Source organism: Drosophila mojavensis, unplaced genomic scaffold (genome assembly GCF_018153725.1).
Source record: "Drosophila mojavensis isolate 15081-1352.22 unplaced genomic scaffold, ASM1815372v1 contig_74, whole genome shotgun sequence".
In the NCBI taxonomy this organism is placed as follows: Eukaryota; Metazoa; Arthropoda; class Insecta; order Diptera; family Drosophilidae; genus Drosophila; species Drosophila mojavensis.
In genome coordinates, this window is record NW_025318899.1 from 15,126,685 (window position 1) to 15,136,416 (window position 9,732).

Genomic DNA, 9,732 nt, shown 5'->3' on the forward strand with positions numbered 1-9,732 from the left:
AACTGAACACCTTTTGCCAGTTGGTCCTCCAGTCGTGTCCTGTGCGAGGACATTTTCGCCAACGACCAACAATTTCCCAGTATACGAGGCGCGCTCTGTGCGCCGGCGCACTCTCAGCAGCAACTGAATCTGGCTGGCGGTGAGTGGGTGGTTGAGTGGTTGGGTGGTTGGGTGGCTGGTGTCAAGCCTGGAAGGCAAAATTATCAGACGCAGCAGACGGATATGCCAAGCATTTTGCCTCAAAATATAAGTCATTCAGTTATTGTAATTACAATGGCATAAAGCGCAGGAAGACGCAGCTTAAGGCACATCAAGCAGCACACACACACACACACTGGCACACACATAGAGTTAGCTATTTTGTAGGGCAGTGTACGCTAATGGGCAATTACGAGTGTAAAATCTGATGCTTTATAAACTTTGACGCCGTGTCAGCTGCTAATAAGCATTGCGAATGCCATAAAAGCCGCATGGACGTCCAGTCACTAGGATATTCAGGACTTGAAAACATCTGAGCGGTTATGTGGCTTACCCACATGCCGCAGCCCGTACAACTTGCAACTTTTCCAATTAGCGAAAAAAAGGAAGCAAGAATATACAAACATATATATATATATCTATATATATCTATATCTATATCTCTGTATATATGCATGTGTATATATATATATCTATCTAAAGGAAAACAGCCGTTCGAGCCATCTCGAGTCGAAGTTGGCATTGGGCTTTGCTCGTTCGCTGCTTGGCTCTTGGTCTTTTGGTCTTTTGGTCTTTTGGGGCTTCTTGGCCACAGCAAATGTTGCGTAAAACAACTTGGCGATACGGGCTGCTGCTTCTGGCCCCCTTTTGCCACCAGCCTCCCTCCCACCCGCCATCACTCGCCCCACTTAGCCACTCGCTTGCAATTGAACAAAAGAGCAATCGGGAATTATGAGTGGCGCAAACTTTTTAAACAACAATAACAAAGAAACGAACAAGAACGAAAAATGCCAAAATAAAAATCCATAAATACACACACACATACACTTTCAATGCGCGTGTGTGTGTGTGTGTAGGGTATATGCAGTCGCTCAGTGCTTGAGCACAAATTGATAGAGTGCAAAGCAATGTGCAACAAGATTCAATGCGGATGAACTTTTCTTTTCAATGTAAATCTCGTTCACTTTGTGTGTGTGTGTTCGTGTGTGTGTGTGTGTGTGTGTAGCATAAATTTACGATTATTTATTAAAACATTCTGGCAGAAACTTTTTCTGCCTCCAGATTTTTCACTTTCTCAATTGCTGAATTGTTATATTCCACTTTCTTGAGCATTCATTGCTTTACAACTTTTTGATGACAGTTTTATTAGCCAGTTTTTCCTGTTAGCACCAACAAAAAATTTGTATATGTATACATAAGTAGAGAGGAATACATTTCTTTGCATATTGCCGGCGGGTGTAACTTACGGAATTATGATCTATTTTTTATAGAACCTAAGTGGCTTGATTACCAAGCATGGCTTCGGGCTCTTGACTCATGGCTCTTGGGCATCTCCACTCTTCACTCTCCTCTCTCTCTCTCTGTTCTGCTCTCTCCTATGGGGCGCCATGGGAGAGATATGCTTTTAAGCTTGAATTATTTGTTCGTGGCATTTATTGTTTCACTTTTCGAGCATCTTCCACTAATTGGATGAATGTGTCGGCTGCCCGGACAGCTCGGCTAATGAGGATTTTGGGCTGAAGTCTAGACGAGACAGTGAATCGTGAATTGTGAGCGAAACAAATCTATTTACAAAGGGGCATGCATAATTAATTTTGATACATAATTATATTGCTGAAATTGAATAACTTAATCTTTAGCCAAGGAACCGAGCCCGCTGTACCCTGCAATTAGTCATGGCGTGCTCATTTTTGTACCCTGTTTGATTTGTGTCAGTGATTTCCCTGTGCGTATCTATAAATGTCTAATTGTATGTGTTTCGCAGAGCACTCTTCTATGCGATTTTCATGTAATCCTATTATTATTATAGCATTATATTATTATTTATTATTATTGCTTACAATCTCTGTCTCTCTCTCTTCATATCTGTCTACCTCACCCATTCATTAAATATGTTTCCATCTCTGTTTTTCTTAAGTAATATTACTCGCTCTTTATAATATCATTTTCCCTCTAGCCCACAGTCTCTCTATGATTCTATTTCTTTCTCCCTACCACCACCATAAAATTAAAGAATTCGATGTCTATTTTTTCCTTCGCTCACCCTGTGACGATTTTGCTTCTCGTCTTGTTCTCTCAATTGTAAATCTCTTTATCTCTTTATAGGCATCTCTCTTGATCTCAATCTTCAATCTCAATCTCTAACATTCATTATCTCGCTCTGTCCCACCCTCTCCCTCCGATGTTGTGTGTATTTTCGTCTCTCTCTTACCCACTCTCTCTTTCTCTCTCTCTCACCATCTACGCAAAGAGTTAGCCTATCTTTCTACTTATCACTCTATCTAGCACTCTGGATCTCTCTCGCTCACTCTCTCCCATCCATTTCCTGCATCTTTCACCCTTTCTCTCTCTCCCCCGTTTTTGTAATTTTTCCATTGCTCATTATCTACCCTTTGCAATTCCTCTATCCTTGTAGCTTTCATTAAATTTTAACGAATCGCATAGAAAGGCGGCAGCTAGCATATTTCTATGAATACTAATTATGTTGTGAATAATGAGCTCAAATTCTTGTTGTGTTGTTACCAACACTCACAGCGATCCGCGGCGTTGCCAGATCGCGTTGTTCGCATTAAACAAACATTCGCGAAAAAAAAAACAAACATTTGAATTACAAATGAAGCCAAGCATAAAGCCAAACCAATTTGCGAGTGCCCACACAATTTATTTTAACAATTTTTGTTTTCAAGGGATTTGCGCTGGGCAATTTACGCAATGCCAGTCGAGGGGCGTGGCCAGAGGCTAGGGGGATTTAGTGTTGGGATATGCGGGCCAGCGCGTTTTTAAGGGCAAGTAATTTGCCACTCGTCCATTTTAAATTACATTAGTTAAGCGAAAGGACGACGCTGGTCAAATGCATATTTTTTCTTTCAATTACTTACGACAAGCTAAAAGAAGCGAAGAAGCTGAACGAGTGAGTGTGAGAGAGAGAGAGATGGGTAGGGGTAGGGGCAGGGGTAGGGGTAGGGGATTTGGGATCAAGGCGAAACCAACTAACTGCCTTGCAGTGTTTGCTTAATCAAATTTACATATAAATTGCAGGCAAAACCAAACTTAAAGTCCAAAGTTGATTTCAATTATTTGCGGAAAGCTGATGAAGTTTTCCATAAAACAGTGCAGAGCTCCAGCCATATCCAGTGCCACATTAGCCGCATCCTGCTGCCAGCACGTATTTAGGTTGTCAAAATGTCGACTTGTTTATCTTTAAGACAAGTTGGCAGTCTCCACTCGAGTGTGCCAGCCGCTAAGATACGCTTTGATTGCCTTCAAAGCAACGCAAAATCTCCTATGCTTCAATAGCTCTCGACCAGAGATTTCCAAAGGCGAACCGAGTTTATTTATAGGTGAAATAAAAGCAATTTTCCAATGATAAGCCACAAACTACTTAGCAATATTTTTGATTACGAACATGAAATGAAAGCTGAAAGCTTCATAATGAGCTTCAATTCGTCGAATTTCGAATAAGTGTGGGGATATTCATGGCAATTCATGAGGGAATTTTGCTCAAACTTTTGATGGAAGATGTGATTGACGCGCTGATTATATTTTTTATATTTCATATTTTATATTTTATAATTTATTTTTATATTTTATATTTTATATTTTATAGTTTATATTTTATATTTTATAATTTACATTTTATATTTTATACTTTATATTTTGCATTTCATATATTAGATTTTATAATTTATTTTATATTTTATTTTTTATATTTCATGTTTTATATTTATATTCTATAATTTACATTTTATATTTTATCATTTACATTTAATATTTTTTTTTAAATTTCAGGTTTCATATTTTATATTTATATATATATTACAAAATATTTCAGACTACCCCAAAGAGTACGTTCTCCAACTCCTTCAATACTTTATACAAATGTTATTCCTTAAGCATATTTCATACTTGCCTGCATGCTTCTTCTGCTTCAGAAATTTGGTTTAGCAAATATACGCCTTAAGCATATTTCATATGTTTCATTTATGATACCCCCTGCCTACCCCCTTCACTGCTACAGGGTATAATGATGACGCTGACGCAACGACGACACAAGCTGGAAAATATGCAATGCCTGCTGCTGCTGCTTCAGCATTTGGCTTCACTTCATGCGAATGGAGCGAACGGAGCGAGCGGAGCGCAGGGGAGCATTTCTCGACGGACTTGGAACATCATCGTCATAGTCGTCCTCGTCCTCGTCTTCGTCCTCGTCCTCGCGCTCGTCCTCATCCTTGCAGCCGTCATCCACATAGCCAGCGTCCTGGAAATGAGTGAAGCTAAAGCGAACTGGCTGCCAGAGTGGCATTTAATGCACAGTCAGTCGGACAGCTGCGATAGCTGAACAGGGTAAGGATGCGGAGGACGTTGGGATGTTCTCCTTTTTGTTATAGCCAGCGATAGTGCGCAACATGAGCCAAAATATTTGCTATTGGGTGTTGCTGCCACTGCCAGTGGTTTTGCTGCTGCTGCTGCCGTAACTGCTGCTGTTGCACGTTTCATTGCTGCTGGGACAGGCGACATGTGTGTGGGCAATAGATGCCGTCCTTTTGTCAGGCTTGTCATATTTCATTTCGGCCATAACCTAATACCTTGAATGCGACGCTGAGCACACGCCTGGCCACAAACTGAAAGTCCGTCCTAATGCGTCCCACTTTCGGTGGTGCTAGTGGTGTTGGTGGTGTTGGTGGCGTTGCTGCTTGGCAGAAGCAACATGCATGCAAATTCCACAACGTCTTCATGCCTGGCCACACATGTCGGCCAAGCAGGCTTGTCGACTCAATGAGCAAATGAAATTTATTTCATTATAAAACAGGCTCGATTCACCCAACCAGAGCCAAGGCACGGCCGGCCAGGCGTTGCTCCGGCCAGGCCAAACATTTGTTTTAGCAAAAAGCCGCAAGAAAATTTCATTTTGAAATATGCTTTCTGAAATAATTTCGCCTCTTATGACAGGCACCGTCTCCTGCCACTTCCCCTGCCCCTACCACGGTCCCACAGCCACTGCCGCTGCCGCTGCCACTGCCGCTGCCGGTCCCGGTCCGGACCCATTACCGGGCCAGCGAGCGAAAGTCGACAGCGCAAAAATTGTAATATTAATTTTGTGTAAGCGAATGGAATGGGTATGCCGTAGCAACCAGGAGCTCCCGGTACAGAACAGAACAGAACGGAACGGAACGGAACGGCACGCCCTTGATAAACCCACAAACCGACATTGCACAAAACAATGAGCAAGGATTCATAATGGAATTTCGTTTTGGCAAGAATGGCAAACAAAAGTCAAGACGAAACGGAAACATGGACCCCCAGACAGGACGAGACGAGCCAACAAGGATCCTCGCTCAACTCTAGCAACTTTATTATTGCCCATTGCCCATTGTGGCGCGTGTCTCTGTCTCCCTCCCTCTCTCCTCCCTCTGTGTGTGTGTGTGTGTGCTAAATTTGCCACACTAAATTTGTACGAAGCGAAAAGTGTCACCGGGGAATAGAGCTCATCAACGCTGATGGCCATGATTCAGCTCTTAACTAAAATTCAAGTTGGCCAGAAGACAGAAGAAGCAGCAGCAGCAGCCGAACAACTAAGCCAAATAGAAATCCGCCCCCCCTTGGACTCATCGGACTCGTCCAGATGAACTACAAATGGACAGGGTATATTAAAAGTGTATGCTCTGGAAAATAAAACGTAATGAAGAAATGAAAAACGCATCGAGTAAGAGAGAAAAATCTGTTGGCATTTTACCCGCTCTGCAAAAGGTAATCAAAATAAATGAGCGACATTTTGCTAGCTGATGAACAGGATAGGGAAATGAAGATGTGAGTGCTACGGATTGCCCCATGCGTGTGTGTGTGTGTGTGTGTGTGTGTGGAGGGGAGGGAGTGTTTATATGTGTGTGTGGAACTAGAGAAATAACTCCTTTTTGGATTTTTGAACAATGAACGTTTAGGGGTTTTCCTAACGGCTAAATGACGGCAGCAGAAAAAAAAGGGACGATACACACAGGAAAATTGTGGAGGCAGCAGGAAGCAGGATGCGCAGCAATGGCAGCGATTTCCTCGTCAAATTATGACTTGTTTGTTCAGCTGTCGAGATGATTTTCGCCATCATCTCTCACTCACACTCACTCGCACTACCATGCGGATGTCTATGTGCCGCCTTGAGTGTGGGTGGGAAAACCAGTAATCACTAGCAAATCTGTTGGGTTTCTTAATAAAAAGGAAGCGAGCAACAGCAGCAGCAGAAGGAGAAGACAAGTATCGATAAAATGCGCTCATTAGAGTTAACTAGAATAGAAGAGTACGCTTGTGTAATTCACAGATTTATCCGTGAGATTCAAGACTTTACTCAAGCTCCAGGGAATGCTTGAACGGGTTTGCTTAGAGCAACTAAAGAGTTGAGTTGAGTGAAGAATGAAGACTCATCAGGTGTTCTCTATGGAAAACTGAAAAAAAGATGGAAAATATATTCTCTTAAATATTAAATAATAAAACTTATTGAGCTTACCGAAACTGCTATCAGGTCTAGAGCCCATTGGGTCTATGCTTTCTAGATGATTCCTTTAAATCAGCTCACAGACTTCCGAGAGTAGACGAGTTAACTAGCTGATATAGCTAGCTATACAGAGAAGTATTTCCTCGAAACCAATGTCCTATCACGACAATCGGCAAAAATCTGCAATAAGAGATAACTGAATTAGCGGTATTTCCTTAAAAGCTGTTTCCTTTGATCCATATACAAAGATAGCCTAGACTTTCTAATACAAACAAACAAAATATTACTCTATAGATAACCAACTAGGTCCAGAATAATATTTCATTCAAGCCAAGCCAACCCCCTCACTTTCCCATTCAAATGCCAATTTGCAGTCCTGTCCCAAAAAGTACCCTACAAACTACACCTTACCCACGTCCATGCATAACACCCACATTCCACAATTCAACACTTGGCAATTTGCTATGCATCATATAGTTGGATATATTTGTAGTTGTTCCAGCGGGGCGTTTAGATACAAAACAGCCCTACAAAGCCTTAGCCAGTTGCCATAGTCAATTCCCACTTTGCAGTTTATCCTTTAAAGCCACCTTTGAGATGATGTACAAATAGGATTCGGGCCGCTAAAGAGACATTCGTTCGCGCTGCTTTATCCCTGGCCAAATTCAATTTGGCATTGGTATGCAGCAACAGCAGCCAGCAGTCGGCAGCCAGCAGTCGGTAGTCGAGCGCCGTACCGAACTACGATTTAGGGAACCGTTTTAAAGCCGCCTACCCGTTTGGCTGCGTACCGCCCATAAATTACCATTTGGCAGCTACAAGCAACGCCTATCCGGCTTCCAACTACGCCAACATCAACATCAACAACAACATCGCACGCCCAACCCCGCCTAACCCACCATATGGGCAACTGGAAAAGCCGCATCGCATCCCATTCACTTCAGGGACTTTTTCTCATGCTCGCTCGGCGTAGCGAGGCGAGTATATGGGATTTCACAAGCTAATATTGAAAATGGAGTTATTTATGTAGAGCTGTGAATTTGAATTGAATACAAGTTGTGTAGAGTCTTGTAATTCGCATAGGCTGATTGGTCTAGGTTAAGCAGTCTAGGTTGACGAGTCGAGACTAATCCTCAAGCATAGATCCCATAGCATTTCTGTCAGCGCGCGAGCATTATGCAGTCATCCATGACCGGCTGCAGTTCCGAGTTGTGTTTTTCTTTATGGAATGGATCTAGGCTGGGCATTATACGCGCACTTTGCCGCAAGTCGTTTGCTTATCAGTTTCTGTAGCGGGCGTTGTCCTTTCGGACAGGCCAGCAGCCAGCAGCCAGCAACCAATTCGGCGGCATCTAAGTGAACTGGCATATAATGACTGCAGGGATGAGATTGAGGCGTTGCTCTTTGGTGTTTTCGCTTCTTCATTTCTCATTTCTTTCTCTTCTCTCTGGGTGTGTTGGTGGGAAAAGGCTGAGCGAACGACACGTTCGTTGGCCCCTTATCATCGTTTATTGTTTGGCTACATATTTTATTTGGAAGTTGCAGGCGCAACAACTTTCGCTTGCCTTGGCTCGTTATTATCCTATTAGGATGTGACAGCAGCTCAGCAAACTTTTCATTCACACACACACACACACACATACACAGCCAGACACGAAGAAACAGAGACTAAGACACTGTGATACACCCAGCAGTCGAGCTGAGCGTGGCACACATGGCGTATACATAACGCTTTTTATATACTACTCTCGTCTTAGGGACATTACAAGCTCGTTAAAGTGAAATCGATGTTGTTGTTGTTGTGGTTGTTGTTGCTATTGTTGCTGCTATTCATTTTGGCTTTGCTGTCACCCTGTCGTCCTCTCGCCCCGTCACCCTGTCACCCCGTCCTCCTCCCGCCAACGTCGTCTTGTCGTCGCTTTATTTGGCTATGTCTTTTTATTTCATTATACGGATTTGGCTGCCTTTTTGCTGTTATCTGTGGCAGTTTATGTCGCACCGGAGGCAACTGACCATGAAAATTGTTAAGCCAAATGCACAATGAAATAAACTATGGATATAATGGCAATTGTAGCCGAACTAGAGCGGGACAGTGGGGGCGCCACGCCAGAGCTAAGCTACAATACAACTGAGCGCCATTATCAGATCATAACAACTCAACAATAACCATAACGAAACTTGACAAAATCGTCGTACATTAACAATAACTAATGCCCTCAATAGCTCAATCATTAATATTATCATTATTATTATTATTATTATCATTGCGCAGAGAACTATTTATTGGCAGGCATATTAAGTATCAATTATGAATGAAGCATAGCTTATCAATCAAGCTGGGCCCACAGACTAACAAGAGGAAGGAAATTTTCTGTAAACAAGAAATGGGAATATGGTTTTTGTATGGGTTTCTGGAAAGCTGGATTTGAATGGGATATTAGGAAACCTTCTACAATGTCTCAAATATTCTAGTTAATCTTCATTTATTGCAAATCTCTATAGAATATTTACTTGCATTACTCTCTAGACACACATCATCTATCTTAATCAAACCATGCTCAATCCCTCACAGTTGAGAACATCTTCATATTGCCATATCGGACTTGTAGCTAGCTTTATTTTTGCGCCATGACAACACCTAACGATTAGTCATTGTGGGCGATTTGATCTGCTCAATTAGTCACCTGAACGCGCTCTGCAGGCACTTGTGGCAAATGCCAAGGAAAACATTAAAATATGCATATTCGATTGTAATTCTTCGGTACAGTAATCCGGCAGGGCGAGGGTGTTGGTGTTGTTGTTGTTGTTGTTGTTTGTATTTTTGCATTTTGCATTTTGCATTTGCATTTCACACACGCCTTGGCCTGGAAATCGGCAATGAAGGCAACGATCTTTTAATATGCATGTATATATGAGTGTAATTGATCGATCGGTCGTGGAATTCGAATGGAAATGGAATGAAATGAAATGAATGCACGTGACGAGTGCGTGTGATGCACCACTCAACGCACACCAAAAAAATTCCTTAGCGGCACCATTTTTGAGTGTTG